Source organism: Notechis scutatus, chromosome 2, assembly GCF_049901735.1.
Source record: "Notechis scutatus isolate UNSWTSFEM ecotype Mainland chromosome 2, rNotScu1.2, whole genome shotgun sequence".
NCBI lineage: Eukaryota > Metazoa > Chordata > Lepidosauria > Squamata > Elapidae > Notechis > Notechis scutatus.
Window position 1 is genome coordinate 254,000,654 of NC_142010.1, and position 18,561 is coordinate 254,019,214.

Consider the following 18,561-nt stretch of genomic DNA (forward strand, 5'->3'; position numbering starts at 1 on the left):
GGAAGGTGCGGAGATGGTCCAGGTTGGAAGATAGTGGCTGGACCGTGCCTGGTAGCACTACACTGGATATATTAAGGACACAGTTTGGGGAAGTGTCATTACAAGATTCTCCTGGCACATAGGCAAAGGAAGGCCCCACTAGGAAACCTAGTTATGGGTCTGTAAGTAAACCATTAAGTAGCTCCAGCTCAGCAAGTTACAAGCTGTTTTGGACCGGCAAGCTCCTAATACGAGAAGACAACTACAAAGCTTTCTGGGGTTTGCTAACTTTTACAGACAGTTTATATCCTTGTTTGCTACTCTTGCCCTGCCGTTAACTGATTTGTTAAAAAATGAAATCAGAACGGACCACAAAATCCCATCTAGGCAATCCATTACCTGGTCGGATACATGTCAATGGGCGTTTGATTCCCTTAAGCAGATGTTTGCTCAAAAGCCTGTATTGAAGCATCCAGATATGGAATTGTCATTTTTAATTCAGGCAGACACCAGTGATGTGGCAGTGGGAGCTGTTCTTTTGCAAAAAAATTCAAACGGTAGCTTGCAACCATGTGCATATACATCAAGGAAATTAAGTCCAGCTGAGAGGAATTGGGCTGTTTGGGAGAAGGACACCTTCGCAGTACGATGGGCTTTGTTGACATGGAGGCATTTCCTTGAGGGAGCACAACATCCGTTCAAGGTATGGACGGATCATAAGAACCTGGAGGCACTCCAATCACCTCGAAAATTATCACCTAAGCAAGTCCGGTGGGCCCTATATTTTCATTAGTTTAACTTTGTCCTAAAGTATGTACCAGTGGCACAGAATTTTTTAGCTGACACTCTCTCAAGGTTACCACAATACGACAGCAGACGAGAGGTAATAGTGGGAAGGAGGCTCTACACTCTTTATGAGTGAAATTATTGGATCAAGATTTACCAAACGCTATAAAGGGAGACCCGTGGTTAGCAAAGAACCAAACACAATGTGATATCAGCAATGGTATTGCATGGAAAAGAATGAAACTAAATATAACGAAAATTCTGAGGACCAAAATATTACACTGTTGCCATGATGTTAGGCAGGATGGACATTACAGATTCTTAAAAACATTATATCCAGGGGTGGGTTTCTACTGGTTCTGTCCACCTCTGTAGAACCAGTAGCTCTGAAGAGCAGCAGACATAGTACTGGTTCTATGTCTGCTGATGATTTTGCCCACCCACCCACCCGGGCTCTTACCTGATCTTTATTTCCTGATTTTTCAGCTGCCGAATGAGACACAGCTGCAGTTAAAAAAACAAGAAAAGAGGGCTGTTTCAAAGGCTGTTTCTTGGCAGGCAGTGTGTTAATGATGTGCTAATGATCATTTATGATGATTAACAGGAGCACGGTTCACAGCGGGCAGGGAAGCTCGTAATTCCCGAACCAGTAGTTAACCCTTTCGTATCCCACCCGATTATATCTTGTCAAAAGGCAATTTTGGTGGCCTTCAATGAGAACAGATATTGAACATTACCTAATGTTCTATTCTATTCTATTCCATTCCATTCCATTCCATTCCATTCCATTCCATTCCATTCCATTCCATTCTATTCTATTCTATTCTATTCTATTCTATTCTATTCTATTCTATTCTATTCTAAAGAGAGATCCACCCTAGAACTAAGGAGAAATTTCCTGACAGTGAGAACAATTAATTAATAAAATAGCTTGGCTCTTGAAGTTGTAGTGCTCCATCACTGGAGGTTTTCAAAAATAGACAGGACAACCATTGGACTGGGATGGTATGATCAGGGGGTTGGACTACAGGACCTCAGGGGTGGGATTCTACTAGTTCACACCTATTCGCTAGAACCAGTTGTTAACATTTTAAGCAGTTCGGAGAACCTGTTGTTAGAAGAAATTACTGGCCTAATCCTGTAAGGAAGGCAGGAAGGAAACATTCTGGTATTGCTTATAGAAACTGCCTCTCCATTAACCTTTATTACATTCTTGGCAGGACTAGACTTCCTGTCTCTGAAACTTCTCTGGAGTTTTTTTCCCTTCCTTTGCTGGTACTTTGCTTGTGTGGAGTGACTGTTCAAAGTTACAATGGCACTGAAAAAAGTGACTTATGACCATTTTTCACACTTACGACTGTTGCAGCATCCCCACAGTCATGAGAGGCCAGGCAAGGAGGTGAGTGATATTGAGTTGGCCACACTCAGCCAATAATATGACCACCAAGCCATGTCCACCCAGTCACATGACCACCAAGCCACACCCACCACCTAAGCCACACCCACAGAACCGGTTGTTAAATATTTTGAATCCCACCCCTGCAGGACCTCCAAGGTTCCTTGCAACTTGGTGACTTTGGGCCAATAACCAGGATACTGTGAGTTCTAGTCCTACTTTAGGCATGAAAGCCAGGTGAGTGATCTTGGGACTGTCACTCTCTCTCAGCCCAATCTACCTCCCAGGGTTGTTGTTGTGGAGAAAATAGGAGGAGGAAGGAATTTTACATATGTGAATTTTTTAAAAAGTCCAATAAAAATAAAATAAATTTTAAAAAATGATTTCAGAAACAGCGGGGAGCAGCCAAAAATTTTGGTTGCCTTGTGAAATTTGATTCTCATTATTCTTTGGACAGTTTGGGGATATGTATACATGTTTGTGTGTGTATGTATGTTCCCAAAAATCACCATGGCAACCACAGCAATACCCAGTGCTTCCTCTTTTTTACTCTTTTTTTAACCTTAGACTGTCTACTATTGACCTCACCCCTTTCCTAAGAGGTCTGTAGGGGGCATGCATAAGCGCACCAACGTGCCTACAGTCCCTGTCCTATTGTTTCTTTTTATTTTTCTTATATGTATCCATTTCATGTATTCATAACTATGTTTATACTTATACCTATTATCTTGTAAGCGATTGACAAATCAAATAAATAAATCAAGTACTCTTAAAAATTCCACAAATGTAAAATGGGACAGAATTTTGGCTCTGCTCTGCTCCTGCTTTGATATTATTGATTCTATTAAATTGTCCATTCCAAAGGACTCTGGAAGTTTTTTTTAACTTCTAACACAAAATTCAAACAGTTAAAAACATAAACAAAGTGAAACAAGTCAGCCTTGACTAAAAACATTCATTAAAATAAAGCATGATAGCCCTATCCCCCAACATATTAACCACAGGCCTTTAAAAACCCCAAGAGAGGTCACACTGTCTAAATGCTCTTAATTTTTCTAACCTTTTTCCCCTGACTATACTCTGGGGGCGTTAATAGTAATATTGGGCCTTTTTAACTACATTTTTGATATGCATCTGTTGTTAGAAAACTGCTTGCACTTAAGGAGGATTGAGGGGATCTAAGGGGTCTTACTGAAGTGGGCGATATATAAATCATGGTAATGAATATGTATATAATAAATAGCTGTGACAATTGATTATGGTGAATGATGTAGGGTTGAAAGTGGTGGCCCTCCTGATTACCCATAAATTGATATCATACAAGTTGCCATAGTGAACGGCACAAGACAATGTATAAACCAATTAAGGGCTATTGAAAACAAAGAAGGGAAGCAAAATAAAACAAAATACTCCCTTCCTCCCAAAAAAATTTGTGTCAAGAAGCCTTTTCAGCTTAGGAATAGAGATATTCTCTGAGAAACAACAACTGCAGCAGCAACAACAACAACAAAAATATACATGTTTATTAAGATTAATATAGTATGCAACTGTAATGATTGATCCAAGTTCAGGAGGAATATCAAAGTGAGTAAATATTCAACACAATTTTAGTCCCGGAGAGACAATCGTCATTAAATGAATTCTTCCTTCAGCTCTGAAGATAATTTTGATGTTCTCTTCATCTCTGGATTTTTATTTTTTTTCATGACAGCTGGTACACAGGGTAACCATATTCACCTTTGCAGAGTGTCAGTCAGGCTAAAGGCATAGCAATTAGTACATGGAAGTAGACAGTTTCAACAATGAAATACCCAGGGTGATTGCATCTGTGAAATTCACAGATTGCATCTGTGAAATTTTATTGCCTAAGTGTACATTTAAATACACAACAATGTTTAAAAACTGGAGTCAGATTAGCTCGCTATGCTGGTTGATTGGAGATTTTCCACAACCTCTTATCTGAGGGCTAATTTGTATTATCAGGGTTGGAAGGCACCCTGCGGATCTTTTAGTCAGCCTTGTTCAGAGCAGGAACCTTCAGATTGTCCCAGTCAAGTAACTCTCCACCTTTGTTTCAGGAGACAGACTGTTTCACAGCTTGCTACCTATCACAGCCAGGAAATCCCTCCTAATTTTAACTTTAGATCTCCTTCTATAAAGCTCTGTCCAACTGGTTCTGGTCCAAGACTTTGGTACTACAGAGGATAAATTCACACCTTCTTCCCTGCCCCAGCTCTTCAAGTATTGGACAACAACTAACATGTTTCCTTAGCCTTCTCTTCCTTAGGCTAAACATACCCAGTTTTTAAAAAAACCTTTCATAGTTTTTATAGATTCCAAGGCCATCATCATTTTGGTTCTTTTTCTCTGCAATCTTTGCAGTTCCTCAGCATCTCTCTTGTATTGTTGCAACCAAAACTGGAAGCAGTATCCCAGCTGTGGTCTGAACAGTGCAGAGCAAAATCATGACTCCTTTCATTTTGACATTATTCCTCTGTCTATGCAGCCCTTCTTTCTTTCTTTCTTTCTTTCTTTCTTTCTTTCTTTCTTTCTTTCTTTCTTTCTTTCTTTCTTTCTTTCTTTCTTTCTTTTTTCTTTCTTTCTTTCTTTCTTTCTTTCTTTCTTTCCTTTCCTTCCTTCCTTCCTTCCTTCCTTCTTCCTTCCTTCCTTCCTTCCTTCCTTCCTTCCCTCCCCTCCCCCTCCTTTCCTTCCCTCCTTTCCTCCTTCCCTCCCTCCCTCCCTGCCTCCCTCCCTCCCTTCCTTTCTCCATCCTTCCCTCCCTCCTTCCCTCCCACCCTTCCATCCCTCCCCTCCCTCCTTTCCTTTCTTCTCTCCCTCCCTTCCTCCTTCCTCCCCCACCTCCCTTCCTGTTTGTGTGATTTCTGTGGTTTCATTAAACTTATGGGTGATCAGTGTTCCAGTTGGTGGAAACATTTACCACACCCAACCTTCTGGATTCGAGTTAGTCTTTTTCTTTCTTTCTAGAAATGGCACCTTTCTATGCTTAAAAATATATGTTGTCCTTCACTCCAGCTATGTTTCCAACGACTAGGAAAAATAGCTGCTTGGATAAAAAGGAGGCAAAATCTCCTTCAAGTAAGTTCTTGATAACTTCATAGACATGTCCTTGTGCTTTTCATGGTAATAAGCAACGATTACCATTTATCCAGGATTTATTTATTTATTGGCTTCCCAGTCTATAGATCTGGGATGTCTCAATTATTCCTAGATATACCTTTCCTTGGTTCTTTTAACTTATCAGAGCTATGTCTCACATCCTCTTAGAAGAATAAAAGCTCTAATGTGACAAATGCACACATACAGGATCAACTATTGATGTATGATTTATTAATAAGTAAGCAGTTAATATAGTTAACTTAATTGGAAACATTTTGTTCTGATAAACCACCAATTTCATTTGCAGTAGCAGTGACAGCCTCTCAGTTTGAAGTGGGAGTCATTGTTCCATTTAATATGACAGAGAGCTAGTTCTTAGAATTTTAAAATGTTCTAGTAAAGCCAGAGATTTTTTTGACAAAAAGGGAAAATAAGCTTGAAAGGGTTATTTTTACTTCCACAGTTGTTGACTCAGCTGCCCTTTTGTTCTGTGACAAAACAATGAAGGAAAACAGGTGTTTTGATTCCATTAAATTCACAACAATTTAGGAACATTTACCCATTTTGAAAAAAAAAACCATCACCCCGCAATTAAGCTTGCTTTAGCTTTTATGTAATAATATTAAATAAAAGAAAACTATATTTTTGTGCAATTTGGTGTTGTAATTAGTAACTTCAGGAACATTAAGCAAATGTTGCCATTGTCTTATAGACAAAGATGTGTTCAAATTACCATGCCCTCCTCAAGATGCAACAGAATCTAAAATGTATAATCAATGTTAAGCGTAAGAAGCAAGAATAAGTGTCCTGGCTTTGCATAGACAAAATTAAATTCAGTGCCATTGTGTTTCCAAAAACCAAGAAAGACACATTGTGATTCTTTCAAGCAGATTTCTTTGATGCTCTTCTCCTACAAACATCTTGTTAAATTAAAACAAAAACAAAAACTACCACCCACATAAAGCATATATTCTGGAAATTATTAGGAAGGAGTCATTTTATTCTCTTCCTCTCACAATTCTCTCTTTCTTTTTTCCTTTTCTGTTTCAAATTGTTTCTTGCTCCTCTGGAATGTAATCCCTCCCTCCTGGTAATCCAGACTACATTCCGTCAGAATCATTTATTAACTATTGCAGGAACTGGGCATGGCTAGTCTAGTGAAGAGAAGGACTAGGGGTGACTTTATAGCAGTGTTCCAATAGTTGAAGGGCTGCCACAGAGAGAAAGGGGTCAAGCTATGCTCCAAAGCACCTGAAGGCCAGACAAGGTGTAATGGATGGAAATGGATCAAGGAGAGATTCAACGTAGAAATAAGAATAAATTTTCTGACTATGAGAACAATCAACCAATTATTGTGCAGAATTCTTCAAGATTGAGAACCAAAAGGTCAGGACTTGCTAGCAGGTTCAGAAATGATCAGGGAGGTGTCTTCTTTATTCTTCTTAGCAGAATTTGTGCCTTGGGAAAACACAGGAAACTATTTTATCCTGATTCAAATAATTTGCCCCCTTAATCAACATAATAATGATCAGTTTAGTAACTGTAGTTCCCTCTTTCCTGTAAATAGAATAATCAAGCTCAGTTGATTTTTCAACTGTGTTCCAGTTCTCAGAGGCAGCATAGACAAGTCCCTGTAGTTTTCTTGGCAAGGGTTTTTTGGAAGTGGTTTGTCATTGCCTCCTTCCCAGGTCTGAGATAATATGACTGTCCTAAGGTCACTCAGCTGGCTTTGCATCTAAGGCAGGACTAGAAACTCCTGGCCTCCTGGTTTCTAGCCTGATGCCTTAACCACAGTACCAAACAGGCTCTCATCAAACACAGTACTGAGAACATAAATGAACGAAGACCAATGTATGTGTCCCAGGATAATGTTGCAGGATCCAATCTGCGTCGGTCACTGGGACCAGACAGAGGTTTAGCTTTCTGAGCTTTCAGACTTGTTCTGAACGCATCCTCAGAGAACGTTTCCCTGAGCCATTCTGGTGAGAGAGCACGAGCCTGAAAGCTCAGCATGAGCCTGAAAGCTCAGAAGACGAAACTTCTGGTCCCAGTGATCAACCCAGATTGGATCCTGAGAATATGACGTTTGCTCTGTTTTGGTTCATTTTAGCAATAGCAATAGTACTTAGACTTATATACCGCTTTATAATGTTTTACAGCCCTCTCTAAGCAGTTTACAGAGTCAGCCTATTGTCCCCAACAATTTGGCTCCTCATTTTATCCACCTCGGAAGGATGGAAAGTTGAGTCAACCTTGAGCCTGGTGAGATTTGATATGCCAAATTGCAGGCAGCCAGCAGTCAGCAGAAGTAGCCTGCAGTACCACACTCTAACCACTGTGCCACCACGGCTCTTGCTTTATATCTGCTTTATAACTGCTTTATAACATTATTATTATGAATAATAATTTTGCTTTATATCTGCTTTATAACAGTTCTGCAGATGTCTTTGAGGTTCCTTTCTTCTTCAATATCACAACGTACTTTCCTCCCTACCCAGCTCTATCTGTCCATGCTATCTTGATCATAATTTACACCTCAAGATTAGCTTCAGTTTGCATCTGGGAACTGATTTGAGACCCATGATGCTTGAGAACAGAAAACAAACTTTTTGGAAACGCAAATGCCTCCAGCCTACGCTAGATTTCTAAACTATGAGATGGATGAAGCTGTCATGTTCGGTTTTGCTCACTGTATCATTTTTCAACTTTATGGTCATTTCATCCCTTATCTACCCTACCTCACCATTTTTTTAAAAAAAAAAGAAAGAAAAAAGCCCATACAATAGTCTAAACAAATTTTCATGCATGGACATTTTTTTCCCCAAAATGTAAGCCCTTTATATACACATTTTATATTACATGCATTGCCCGCCCCCCAAATAATTCAGCTGAATAGAAACCAATTTTGTATGCTATTTTCATTGAACTATGCATTTGATGGGGGAAATTGTAGGTATATTTTCTATAAAGGCTACTTAATGGATTGATTTATATGGTTGTCTATCTCAAACAAATGACTCTGTGTAGCTAACAATATTAAAAGCAATAAAAATTACATACAAAACCCACAGGAGCCAGAAGATTATAACACCAATAAGATGACAATCACATAACCAAGAAATGGGCTCTGTCTCATACCTGGGGTCCCAAGTTCAAGCACACAGTTATGTCTTTAGGTCCTACAGAAGGCCAACAAGACAGAGGCCAATCTAATCACTGTAGGGATGACATTCAGAGGGCAGGTGCCATAAAACAAGGCTCCCCTCCTGGGCCTTGCCAGCCAATATTCCTTAGTTAATAGAGCCTAAAACAGCACTCCAGACAAACTGGATACATCTAAAAACCAGGGGTAGATGACAACTGTGGAGAGATGGTCCTATATGTAGCCTGCCCCAAACCATGAAAGGTTTTAAAGATAACTATTGATTTATTTTTTAATTTTTATTTATTTATTTATTATTTATTTGTCGAGCAAGTATTAGATAACAGATATAAGTATAAATGTGATTATTAATAAATGAAATGGGTAAGAATAAAAGGGAACATTAGGACAGGGACGGTAGGTACATTGGTGCGCTTATGCATGCCCCTTAAGGATCTTTTAGGAATGAGGTGAGGTCAACAGTAGACAGTCTAAGCTTAATGTTTTTGGGGTTTTGGGAAGAAACCACAGTCAGGTAGAATATTCCAGGCATTGGCCACTCTGTTGCTGAAGTCGTATTTCCTGCAATCAAGTTTGGTGTGATTAACCTTGAGTTTGTATCTATTGTGTGCTCTTGTATTGTTGTGGTTGAAATTGAAGGAGTCATTGATGGGTAGGACATTGCAATGAATAATTTTATGTACTATGCTTAGGTTGGATCGAAGTGGACGTAGTTCTAAGTTGTCTAAGCCTAAAATTTCAAGTCTGGTAGCATAAGGCATTCTGTTATGAGTAGAGGAGTGGAGGACTCTTCTCGTGAAATATCTCTGGACTCTCTCAATTGTGTTAATGTCCAATATGCAATGTGGGTTCCAGACAGATGAGCTGTATTCGAGAATTGGTTTAGCAAATGTTTTGTATGCTCTAGTTAGTAGTACAATATTACCAGAGAAAAAGCTACACAGGATTAGGTTTACAAATCTTAATGCCTTTTTGGCTATGTTGCTACAGTGAGCTCTACCACTAAGTACTACTACTACTAAGTGAGCTGGTAGTGAACTACCAGCACCTTAAATTGCATCTAAACACAGACCAGTAGCCAATGCAGGTTGTGGAGCAATGGTGTCACACATACCAAAAAATAACACCATTAACTGCTCACATTGCTGCATTTTCCACCAGCTGAAGCTTCTGAATGCTCCTCATGATAGCCCCAGGTGGAATGTGATGCAGTAGTCCAATCTGGTCATGAGTGGTCATGAGTAGAACTTCGCAATCCAGGAATGGGCACAACTTATATGCAATTAGAAGTTGTGGAAAAAGCTGTGCACGAGCTATAAATACAGGAGGACTCCCAGATTGCAGTTTAATCCCATCCAGAACCAAAAGGTGGAAAGAACCAGGAGATCCAAATTATTCAATCTTGCTAGGATTGACCTGAAATCTATTGTGCCATATCCAGATCCACACAGCCTCCAGGCACCAGGACAAATGGCATCACTCAAATTACCTGGAGTAGAGATGTAAAGCTGGGTTAAATTAGCATTTTGAGTCACCACCAGACGAGATGTCAGTTTAATCAATAATAAATCAATATTGTTGAAACCTCACTCTAAACCATTGGATGGTCTCCCTCATTGACTTCATGTAGATCAGGGGTGTCAAACTGTATTTCACTGAGGGCTGCATCAGGGTTGTATTTGACCTTGGGGGTCGGTAGTGTGTGGCCAGCTCAATGTCACTCATTGAGGCTCCATTTTCTGCCATGTCGGCTCTCCCGGGCTCCGTTTTTGGCCGCAATGACCTGCAGCCCTCTGCCAATGAAAACAGAGCTTGGGGAGGCCATGTGCAGTCTGCCTGGGCTCCATTTTTGGCTGCAATGGCCTCCTGCAACCCTCTGCCAGCAAAAATGGAGCTTAGGGAGGCCGCACAGTCTGCCTGGCCTCTATTTTCAGCCACGACAGCCTCCTGCAGCCCTCAGCCAGCAAAAATGGAGCTCGGAAGAGCTGCGCACGGCCTGCCCTGGCTCCATTTTCATCCATGACAGCCTTCTGCAGCCCTCTGCCAGCAAAAAGGCCAGCATGGCCTCCCCAGCCTCCCTTTTTGCTGGCAGAGACTGTGGGCCGGTCCTTCGCTGTTTCCAGGGTGAACTTGCGGGCTAGATCTAACACCCTGTGGGCCAGATCTGCCCCCTGGTCCTTGAGTTTGACACCCCTGATGTAGATGTTAAACAAGAGAGGAGAAGACACTAAGCACAATGCACCCTGCAATATGGTGTTTGTGTTTTGGGGACCCTAGCTCCTCTCCATCTCTTTTAATTCAACTTTTTGCAACACAACATTAAACTAAGTTACAGTACAAGCCTCTGACTTAAAGACAAAACACATCACCGAATATCCCTAAACCCTGCTAAAAAATCATTGTCTTCCATCTTTTAGTTCAGTTAAGCTTTGTGGTGCCTTCTTATCTCAAAAGGTGCTAAAAACATTTCTTCCCATTATATGTCACATTGAACCGCGATGCCAATTTTGCTAGTTACAATTTCAGTTTCTTTGCTGAGAAGAAAAGAAGTATGAGAAACATTATCTCTGTGCCAACCTTCAAATAGAAAGCAGCATTGGCTCTATCTTCTAACTTAAAAGGGAAAAATTAGGGGTTTTGAATGACTTGGGCTTGTTAAACACTCTGCTTCGATCTTCTTTGAAGAATAGCATGAGTGAATGAATGAATGCCACTCTGGTAACAATCTAGGTCAGAACTAAGAACATATAAACTCTTTGGATCTCACTTTTTTAAAGAGAACTTTAAAATGCCAGCAAAGAAAAGAAAGATGAACTTTAATCAGAATTCAAAATTGTTTCATCTTAATAAAGTGGCTCTTGTATCCCTTTATAGTAAGATGAAATGTTTCCAGTATATGCATTTCCCACAAGTAGCAAGTAACTACATTTGTGTTGGGGATTCAACTACAGTTAGTCCTTATTTAGTGACTGGCTTGTTTAGCAATTGTTTGCAGTTCCAACTGTATGAGCCAATCCTCTATAAAAAGTCAGTATAGGAAAAGAAAGGAAAGGTATCTATGGAGATACCTCAATCCTCCAGGTCATGGTTGTCCTAACAATGTTTGCCAAAGGCAACTTTCTTTTTCTTTTTTTCTTGAAAATATTTCACTTCTCATCTCATCTCATTGAAGAACTTGGATGAAAAGCGAAATGTTTTCAAGGGGAAAAGTTGCCTTTTGGAAAAGCACCCTTGGGACAAAGAAAAGGTAAAGTAAAAAAAGATAAAGGTTCCCCTCGCACATAAGTGCTAGTCATCCTACACAAATCTTTTGATACATATTGCCCAATTAATCTATAGTACATTATACATTATCTGCACTTTTTAGTAATGATTTACTTTATATATTGCATACTGTCTTAAACATCAGACCAGAGGTATGTTATGGCAACTAATCTTCACATTTGTCTTGGTCTTATGTGATAGAAATCACATAATTTTGCCATGTTTTAAAACATATATCTTATATTGGTGGAATTTAAATTTTACATCCTGATTTTAGTTCTGACTTTGACATTTATTAGAAATAGGTAAAGGTAAAGGTTCCCTTGCACATATGTACTAGTCATTTCTGGCTCTAGGGGGCGGTGCTAATCTCCGTTACAAAGCCAAAGGGCCAGCGTTGTCCGGAGACATCTCTGTGGTCATGTGGCCAGCATGACTCAACACCAAAGGTGCATGGAACACTGTTATCTTCCCACCAAAGTAGTCTTTATTTTTCTACTTGCATTTTTACATGCTTTTGAACTGCTGGGTTGTCAGAAGCTGGGACAAGTAACCGGAGCTCACTCCGTTACGCGGTGCTAAGGATTCCAACTGCCGACTTTTCTGATTGACAAGCTCAGCGTCTTAGCCACTGAGCCATAAGGTCATACATATTGCTATGGTTTCAATTTAGTAATCTCTTCCCTTAATGTCCAATTGCTGCTCACAACTGTGGTTGCTAAACAAGGATTATCTCTACAATAGAAAAGCCTCAGTTTGAGGATTAATCTATCCCATTTCTTAGCGGGATATAAAACATTTCAAACTCAAAATATTTCAAATGCCCCCTATTAAGAGCAAAATGGCAGTTTAGAGTGTAGTTTTAACTACTTGGAGTGCAAAATGGGCTAGATCTATCTTTTTTGGAAGTGTTGCAAGTTCAAAGCAACTCCATTTTGGAGTTCAAAGTGTTCCGTTCTGAGGTCAGAAAAATTGAAATAGTCCATTTCACTCTCAAAACTAGCATTTCACACTCAGGTCATGTTTTGCAAATTGGTTTGAATTTGAAACAATTTGCACCCACTACTCTCTACTCCATAGCACCAAATCTAATGAGCTGATTTTCTTGTAGAGCACAAGTGCCCTATTTTATTCTCCCTTGAACTCGAAGGAAATAGGCAAGAGCCTCTTATTACTGATAGATGTTCTCCGATGAATTCTTACTAATTAATTAGGATAGAAAGCTTATAGCATACCTTTCAAACTACATTGTGTAACTATTCCAAAATTCATGTTCTTTGAATTGTAACAATCTTGCACACATTTCAAAGCCCCATCACAAATTTCCTATTATTTTCAACCTTATTCTTCTAAGGCAAGGGGTCTGATAATATCAGGCTCAAAACCAGGAAAGACACTTGGTGATCCTTCCAAGCTGATTTCCACATCTATAGACAAAATGTTGCCATAGTGAGACTTCCGGTTTGCAAGGCTTCGGCAGCGGCAGGGATTCGCGATACCGCGCGATCCCTGCTGCGCTCGCTGCCAAGGTTCCCCCGATCCGCTTGGATTTGGGGGATATAGCTGCCCCGTAGAGGCAGCTGAAGACAGGGGGGATCCGGATAGGGGCTTGGGGGTGTCGCAGACCCCCTCCCCAGCCGACAAAACCCCCTTTTCCCAAGGCGGAGGAGCGGCGGTCAGTAATGGCCGCCACGAAGAAACCTGCAGCCAGACAAGATTGTGCAGAAGGAAGAAAGTCGGAAGAGCTGTGAAAGTGGTTTTTGACCGGGACAAAGTAAGAGAAAGTACCCTGGAACTTTGAAAGTTGCTAAAGATAAATTGTTTCCAGAGAGAGTTACAAGCGGTGAATGGAATTCTAAAAGGGAAAGTTTTTTCTTTTTTTTCTTTTCACTCTCCTTCCTAACGTGACAGCTGATGGAACTATAAGAGAAATCGGAAAACCTGCTTTGGAGGTAATTAAATGCTGAAGGGATAAGGATTTCTGAACATTTTAAAAAAAGGAATCTTTTTTTTTTGCTGTGAGTGGGAAGGGAGAGGAAAAAAAATTGGAGCAAAATTTGAAAATAAGGAGAAGATTGCCTAGAATTCTAAAGAGTTATTAAACATCAATAAGACTTCTAAAAGATATATTTTAAATGGAACTTTGCGACTAAACTCTAACCCCAGAAAGAGAAAGTGAAGAAGGAGAAAATACTTAAAAGAAACAGCTGGTTTGGATTGCTTGGTGATTTTGGAACTTTTGAGAACTATCTTTGATTAAAAGCACTTGGGTGGTTGTTTGGAAAAACTTTTTCTCTCTACAATGGCATCACTTGTGGATGGATTGAAACTTGAATACCAAAAATATAAAAAAGAAGAGCAAGAAGGGAAGAATTCTCTTGGCACCCTTTTTCAATTTTTAGAAATGGCGGTTTGTACTTATGAAAAGCTGACTGCGCAACAGGATGACTGGGATAAAGAAGAAGCCATCTTTGAAGAACAAGTGACTTTAGTGGGGGAAAGAAGGGAGAAAGAGAAAAAGGAAGAGGGGACTTTAAGACTTGGAAAAACAACCAAAAAAGAGAAGAATAAGGTGAAAAGGGGATACCATGTTAGAAAACAACAGAAAGGAGCAAAGCAGAATAAAAGGGAGGTGGAGAGACAAGGGGGTAAAGAGGACAAGGAGAAGAATAAACAAGGGAGAAAGGAAGGGACGAGAAGCCTTAGTGGTGCGGAGCAAGATGCAAAGAAACAAAAGTCTTTTAGAGATAATGGGTCAACTTTATTGAAAAAGGGATTCTGGAAAGGTACATTAGATTGTATTTTTACATTTGTATTTAGAAATAAGCTTAGAAAATTGGAAACAATATGCAATTTAAAATGTGAAATATTTAGTATAATTTAGTGAAATTTTTGTCAAGAAAAGGGGAACATTTTAATGAAATAATGATTTAAGATAACTGATGTGTGGGGGGAAATAATTATGGAAAGCATAAGTGTTCCCATAAAGGCATGATATTTAATTGAAATGGGTAAAATGTTTAATATAAATGAATATTAATAGTAATGATTAGATTGTGTTATTCTAGTGAAATTTTTTGTGAAATGAGAGATTTGAAGTAGGAGAAGGGGGAACATTCTAGTAAAACAATGATTTAAAATATGTGATGTGGGGGGGGGGGAATAACTATGGAAAGTAGGTGTCCCCATAAAAGTATGATATTTAACTGAAAAGTAATGTGTTAAGTGCTTAAGATATAAAGGAATATTAATACTAATGAATAGATTTGTATTGGCATTGATAATCTTGCATAATTTTAGAATGTACCAAACAGAATCCCAATGTAAGTTATGTATTCTATATTAAGTATTATAAATGTAGGGGAAAGAGACAAAGGCATCATACTCCAATTAGTGTACAGGAGAAGTTTTTTTTAAAGAAGAAAGGTTAATGGATAGCTGGAAATAGAACAGACAAAGAATAATAAATATTATGATTTGAATCGAGATGAGATAAATAAAATAAAACTAAGAACATTTAAAAGAGAGGAGAAGCTATATAGAAAATTGAAAATGCTAATAAGATATGGAATGGTATACAAAATGAATATGAATTTGAATTTGTGTCTGTACGAAGAGTTGTAACCCGGGACTAAGCAACTTTCAGAAAAGATGTTTTTTTATGTTTCTATGTTTAGTGTTTTTGTGTGTTTATGTTTGATTGAGCTAATAAAACCTTGGAGGAATATTAGAAGAGGACAATTGAGAATAAAAGATAGAAGAGAATAAAGCAAGTCAGAAAGGAAAAATAAGTATAGTGAATAAAAACATATAAAATAGATAAATATAGAAATGAAGTATAATTGAATAAAAGTAAAGGGAGAAATAATGAGGAACTTGAAAGGATATGTATGTGTTTATAAGGTGATGTGTTAATGGTGTATAAAATGTTTTATTTGTTTAAAATTTACAAATAACTTTCAAAGGAGGTTTTATGTTCTTATGTTTCATGTTTTGTATGTCTTTAAAAATTAATAAAATTTGTTCAAAAAAAAAATGTTGCCATAGTGAACAATCTACTATCTACATCTACAATGTGGGAACTATTAGGAAGGGTCTGTCGCCTTCTTTCTCTTAATAACTTCTGGGCTGAGTTGCCTCTTACTCCTCTGGAATGTACTTGTTTCCTCCAGGAAATCCACTTTCTTACTACATTCCACCACTGATAAGGAACAAAAGCAAGGATTTGTGAAAACTATTAAATGTAAATCAAGCAAGACAGTAGGACAGCTAAGAGCTCATGGAACCATGCTTTACCCCTAAATTAAAGGCTATTTAAAGTTTTTCTTAGAATAGAATTCTTTATTGGCCAAGTGTGATTGGACACACAAGGAATTTGTCTTGGTGCATATGCTCTCAGTGTACATAAAAGGCAGGTTGGTAGTAATTGTTTTTTTTTATGATTGTATTAAATTTTAGTGATTGTCGCCCCTGTCCCATGGATCACATTTGTGTCAGGAGCACCAAGTTGCACTTCCGGGTTGAAAGATTGAGCTGGTGACATCACCGTCACTCGGGACACCCCCAGTTGGGGATTCCTTTCATGTGCCCAGTAGGAGTTAGAGCAAAGGATGGGAGCGCACCCCACCCCACAGCAGCACTCAAATCTTGAATGTGGGCTTGCTAACCTCCCACCCAATGTGAGCAACTGTGCTCCTAGTCCCATGGATGGAGTATGGTTACATGGTAGCTCCAGATGTCTATCAATGGACCACTTGGAATCCATCCTCGCTTTAGTATAATAATGTTGAAAATGATACAAAAGTTGTGGTGGGTTTTGAAACCTTCTCAGCACTGTTGTCACCCAAAGTCTTCTGTAGTAGACTTTGACACAAAAATACCAGCATTCACACTACTGCGAGAAATGTGGGGTCCTTCTGCAGTAGGATCCCACACAGAGGTGGTATTCAGCAGGTTCTGAACAGTTCTGGAGAACTGGTAGCGGAAATTTTGAGTAGTTTGGAGAACCGGCAAATACCACCTCTGACTGGAGATTTTACAGTATCCTTCCCCTGCCACTCCCACCAAGCCATGCCCACAAAACCGGTAGTAAAAGTTTTTGAATCCCACCACTGATCCCACAGTTCTCACAGTGGTATGAATAGTGGTATTTTTGCATTGAAACTCTTAGTATCCTTTTCATAAATGTGCAAAAGAGAAGGCCGCAAATACAATCTGGGAACTAATAAAAAGCTGCCTGGAGAACATTTTCTCCAACCTTCATCTGATTAAGAGCTTCACTGTCGCCGGAAGGAGAAACATGTTTGTGTACAGTTGGAAAATTTGTTTGATTATAAGTATATAAAGCAGCTAATTATCTCTACATTAGCTGTGCTGTAATTTGGTGTTTGTTTTCATTCTTGCAAAAGTAAATGTGTTAAAAGAGTGGATTGGAATGCTTTTCACTGATGTGAGATTGTCTCCATATACTGCACTGGTTGATGGGATATTTTTTGCCCTCACCTCGAAACCAAATTGTTCACACTCACCATGTGTTGTGGTTAGCCGGCAGCAGGTGCGGACGGTGGAGGAGAGCGAGGACTTGCTTGAGGGGACGGGACCATCAGGGAGTGGACTGCTATTGTGGGGGCTGGCAGCAGTGATGAGGAGATTCTCGAGGAGCCTGTGCCAAGTGCTCGTGAGCACAGGATGATTTGTAGAAGAGAACAGCTGGAGCAGCACAGGCGACTCGGGAGTAAGGATGCAACATAATGGCCCCTCCCTCCAGGGAATATAAGCCTGGTTTCAAAAGGTTTTTTGCCTTTGCAGAAGGCAAAAAACGCTCTAAGGACCCAGCATCATGTGTAGAGACTCGGGTTTATCTGAAGAATTCTGTAAAGGCTTTTCTGATTGGACTAATTGGCTGCAAGCCATCTATTATCTACAAAGAAGTTTATTTGTAGGTTAAAACTGTGAAGGTTTGAGTTGCTGCGTTTGTTTGAGATTTTCTTGCTGATAACAGGGTTGGGTCAGAACACCATGAGTCCACCCAGCTCCAGAACATTAAGGAGTAATGAAGGATCCTTGGTGCTTTCTGAACTTGGTTGCTTTTTTGGCAGAAGTTTCATTACCCAAACTAGATAACATTATCACCTAGCACTGATGTAACCTACTTTGGGTAATGAAAGGTCTGCAAATCAACCAAGGACCTCACCCTATTCTCTTTTTTTTTTTAAAAAAAAACAAGTTTTATTAAAAATTTCAACAACAAACAAATCATTACATATTTAAATCTTTTCCTGTCTTTCTACAGAAATTTCCCAATATTCTCATAAAACACAAACAAACACAAACAAACATAAAAATCTTTTAGTAAAGTACCTTGGCCCCAGTTACCTCTCTTTGCATGGGCAGCGCATATCACTCTTCACAATTCTATCTCATTTAATCCATCTTAATTAAATCATTAAATTTATATCTTTTGCCCATTCATTATCCCTCTATCTCTTCTTATAATAAAAAAAAAATTTCTCCTGAAATCACTAATCAGAGTATGATGCCTTTCTATCCTCCCCTAAGTTAGTAAAATTCAACATAACAAATACCCAATTCGGTTCTGCTTGGTACATTCTATCCACCAAAAATGTTTAAATACATTGTATCCTCCTTTCCTTCAATATTTTATTACATTTTAAAAATCAATCATTATTAAAAACTTCAACATTTTAATTTCTTATTAAATCTTAAACCATTCTAATTTACTATTTCAAATATAAATGTTACAATACCATCTTCTGTACCTAGCAGAATCTTTCTTACAGAAGTTTATATTTCATCCTTTGTCCCTAAAAAAATTCCTCTTCTCCCATCCAATTTT